Source organism: Humulus lupulus, chromosome 2 (assembly GCF_963169125.1).
Source record: "Humulus lupulus chromosome 2, drHumLupu1.1, whole genome shotgun sequence".
NCBI lineage: Eukaryota > Viridiplantae > Streptophyta > Magnoliopsida > Rosales > Cannabaceae > Humulus > Humulus lupulus.
This window is the reverse complement of record NC_084794.1, coordinates 207,214,964-207,219,575: the sequence shown is the minus strand read 5'-3', so window position 1 is coordinate 207,219,575 and position 4,612 is coordinate 207,214,964. Positions and strand designations below refer to the sequence as shown.

Below are 4,612 nucleotides of genomic sequence, written 5' to 3'. Positions count from 1 at the left end.
TATTAAGACAGCTGTAAAAAATAAAGTTCCTCTTGTACGGTCATCAACTCTTAACTGGGTAACATTCTGTATTGAAACAAGTAACAAGGCTGTTATTTTAAAGGTGCACAAGGACTATGTCCCTATCCTTATGGAGGTAAGTGCATTTATGTTTGTAGTTGTAATATATTTCATATTTTTGAACAATCAGTTGAGTAAAATGTGCTAAACATTGCTAAACAATCAGTTTAGTTTCATTAGCCCAATAATGAAAATAGTAGTAGTTTCAAATAGGTCCATGATTTTTCATCATAACCGTTTCCATCTTTAGATGGTAACAAGATGATCTTTTTTTTGGCAGTAACTTGGTTGGAAACAACTTTACAATGAATGACTCAAACAACAGGTAATTTTCCTCAGTATTTTAGAATAGCTTCCTTCATTTTTGCTCTTATTTGTACTGCACTTAATAAATATGTTTCAAGTGTCTTATTTTTTCTCTTATTTGTATGTTAAGTTACTATCTTATTTTTGGAAGACTTATCCCCCTTTTTTTTTCTCTGTCTCTTTTCCTTTTGCTCAGTCTTTATAAGGCTCCATGCAATGGTTTGAAGGAAATCTTGTGTTGAAGTTATTGTCTCCTAATAAAAGTTGCAATTTGTTCTATTGTTCTTTATGTTTTATTCTATTATAAATATTTTATTATGGGTGACTTGCTAATGTTGTTAAATGTGTCATCTTACAAGTTAGATTTTTTCTTGTTCTTTTGCATAATACATATGGTTAAATGATAGGCTCTATGGAGCATATTGGGCTCTATAGTTATCTGTGCTGTTTTTTAGTTTTTTCTATTGTTATTTAAATCTATTAAATAATTTGTGCCAAATTCTGCATTGGCTTGTTTTGCTTGCTGAAACTAGTTTAATATGTTTGCTATATCTTTATATGCTTGTTATCGTAATTTTTATGTTGCTGACTATTATTTTAATATGCTTGTTGTCTATATATGTATATAAGAAACTAGTTATAGCCAGCCATGGGTAATGTTTCATGAGCAATTTTTTCTTCAAATAATGCATGTGTCATGTTGTTTATGGTATATCTTAGTTTCTTGTTAATTATTTAATTATTTAGGTTTCTTCCTCCAGTAATGGATGTGAGATTCTATCTAGTCTAGTATTGGTTATCTGAAAATCTCATCTTCTCAAGCTTAAGATTTTTTTTTTTAATTCATTTTGGTATCTTAGTAGTGATCACTGCAAGCATAACAGTTGTTATAGGTCCTTTCTTTCATTCTCTCTCTCTCTGACCTTTTCTAAATGTTGATGTTTGTTTGAGTTGCTCCTATATATATATTTGTTATCTTGATACATTTCACAAGCCTTGTTTTAAGTTGCATGTTTTGTTTCTTCAGTCATTATTTTGTATGGTAGTACATTTTGCTATACCTTGCTGTTTTGTCAAGTTTTGGAGTTATTACAAATTTAATTTAAACTTTATATGCTTACAGGTGGAAACTAGCTTAAGTCTTATGTTCTTAATAATAAAGGGACTTTTTTTTTACAATGTGCAGGTATATTGAGATGATTTCTTTGGAGCAATTCTTGACAACATTTGTAGTTGAGGCCTTTAGAATGGAAGAATGTATTTCACTAATTTTTGTATACATTTCTTGTTTTGTATTTAATGATAAAGGAATCTGAATTGGGCATAAATTATGTTGTAATATGATTTCTTAAGCCTAGACTAGTAGACTAAATATTGTAATTACATTTGAGTAATTAATAAAAATCTATTTATGTTACTTTATTTGGCTTCAACTTTCATATTTGTTTTCCTAGTTTTGTGTAAGTAAAAAAAGATTATGTTTCTCTAATCTAATATAACACATGTGTTATACTAAAGTGTAGTATAACACAAATAATATGTTATACTAAAGTGTAGTATAACACAAAAAAAGTGTTATACTAAAGTGTAGTATAACACAAAAAAAGTGTTATACTAAAGTGTAGAATAACACAAAAAAAATGTTATACTAAAGTGTAGTATAACACAAAAAAGGTGTTATACTATAGTGTAGTATAACACAAAAAAAAGTTTTATATAATCGACTATAAATAACATAATTAAACACTTATCTATATATTAAAATAACACAGAAATTGTGTTATCGTTGACAGTACAATAACACATCTGTATAACACTTATAAAGTGTTATGTAAAGTACCCTGACCTACGATAACATAGTCGGTCTTAACCATCAAAAAGTGTTATCGTATGTTTTGATAACACATTTTCGGTGTTATTAAAAGCATTTTTTCTTGTAGTGAAATCACATAGAGCATTCGCACTCTCAAAATTCCCAATAGTGTAAGGTATGGTGAAACTCCCAGGATCTCTCAGCTTCTGAGGGAGTTTCCTTTGCAGAATGGCGCTGCACTCTTCAGTTTATGCCACAATTTCGTATTCTCCCATCTTTCTCTTCTTAGACAAAAAAAATTTCATGAATTTTACATAACTGGGCATTTGCTCTAAGGCCTCCGCAAATGGAATGTTGATGTGCAGTTTCTTGAATAACTCCAGGAATCTAGAAAACTACTTATCTAGGTTATCCTTGTGGAGCCTTTGAGGGTAGGGAATATTGACGTGATGGTCAATGCTCACTGGTGGTGTAGCTTCTTTGACTGGGAGGTCTTCAGTAACCTTGTCTTCACCTTGCTTCTGATCCATTGTGCCATGTGCCTGTTGATCTTGATCTTTGTCTTCAACTGACTGCTCTGTGCTTGGCGCTTCATACTTCTTCCCACTTCTCAAAGTAATAGCCTGACAATGTTCTTTTGGGTTGACTTCAGTGGTGCTAGGAAGATTACCTTGAGCTCAGTTGGCATTAGAGTAGTCAATTTCCCCATCTGAGTCTCCAAGTTTCTGATAGAAGAACGCGTCTCAATCATGAATTGATTAAGAACATTAGACTGAGTATCAGGCTGTCTCACAATATTCTATTGTTGTTGCATAGGCGGCTGAGGTGGTTGTTGTTGAGGCCTGAATCACTGTTGATAAAACCCCAGAGGTGGTTGCTGAAATGACTGTTGTGGCTATTGAACTGATGATTGGAGTTGTTGGTCATTCTTCGAAGAAAAGTTCGGGTGATTTCCCCATCCTTGATTATAGAAATTAGAGTACGGATTATTAGGCTATCTTGGAAAATTCCCAATAGCTTGTGCTTGCTCTAATGGCAAATTGTTCACATCCCCAAATTGGCACTGTTCAAAAGAATAGGGTCCACCACATAGTTCACACATCACTTGAGCTTGCATCACTGGGGCTGCCACGGTATTGTTTTGTAGTTGTTTTGTAAGAGCAGCTACCTGAGCACTAAGCATACAGATGGCATCAATCTCATGCATTCCAGCAACTCTCTTTGGATTTCCCCTCTCACTAGGCCACTGATAATTTTTCATGGCCATTTCTTCCAACAGTTCATATGCCTCATTGGCACTATTGCTTATAAAAGCACCCCCTGCTGCTGCATCAATAATGATGCAAGTAGTACCGCACAAACCATTATAGAAATTGTGGACTAGCATCCACTTCTCAATACCATGGTGGGGACACTTTCTCAACAAGTCTTTAAATCTCTCCCAAGCATCATAAAGAGACTCACCCTCCAACTAATAAAAATTGTTGATCTCTCCTCTCAACTTAGCTGCCTTCGCAGGAGGGAAAAACTTTGAGAGAAATTTCTGAGCGAGGTCATTCCATGTAGTGATTGAATTGGGTGGCAAAGATACCAACCAACTCTTAGCTCGGTCCCTCAAAGATAATGGAAATAACCTTAATCTGATGGCATCATCGCTAACTCCATTCATTTTAAATGTCTGACAGAGCTCAACAAAGTTAGCAAGATGCATGTTGGGGTCTTCTGTTGGCAATCCCCCAAACTGAACAGTGGATTGAACCATTTGGAGTATGGCAGGCTTGATTTCAAAATTGTTGGCATCGACAGCGGGTGGTCTGATACAAGAATAAACCCCTGTCACAGTAGGCAACACATAGTCCCTCAAACTTCTGGCTGATGGATTCTGACTGTTATCACCATTTCCTGTCGTGGGCCCAGGACGATGGTCCAGGCCCATGGTCTGGGCGATTGGATATGGGCCCAGCCTAGGCCCGCGTGGTACGGGAGTAACCAAGGACGATGGCCCAAGTGTCGTTCCGGACCCGGATGGTGTCCAGGAAGATGATCCATGACAACCGCCCGGGAGACGTATGGCCAGTTGGGGATACAGTCGAGGTATGCGCAAAACGATCCCGGAGCCTGGTAAACGATACGGGCCTGTGGTAAACGAAGAGGGACAGAGGTAAACAAACCCGGGTCATGTCGTCTAGGTTGGCAGGAAAAGGCATCCGTGACCCTTAAGCCGTCCCACGACGCGTGGGGGCTGTCCCCACTTTTCACCTACGGAAAAGGCCACCTCGGGATTGCACGCCGCTGGTTCAGACTTGCGCTGCCAGTGCACTAACCGATCTTATCTCCTTAATCTGCCTCATAACTCGAAATGTCCAGACCAAAAGCCCTATTTTGTCGGGCGGAGCATAGGCTTTGGGCCGCCCCAGTGGGCTTCAGTCTCTC

The 4,612-nt window shown here is 37.1% G+C and overlaps 1 non-coding gene across 1 annotated transcript; it reads left to right on the top strand.

Moving 5' to 3' along the window:
* The first annotated feature begins 3,576 nt into the window (after positions 1–3,576).
* On the top strand, positions 3,577–3,683 carry LOC133820139 (small nucleolar RNA R71). Its single transcript, XR_009886569.1, has one exon. It is a non-coding gene; the product is annotated as a small nucleolar RNA R71 (small nucleolar RNA).
* Positions 3,684–4,612: the final 929 nt, after the last annotated feature.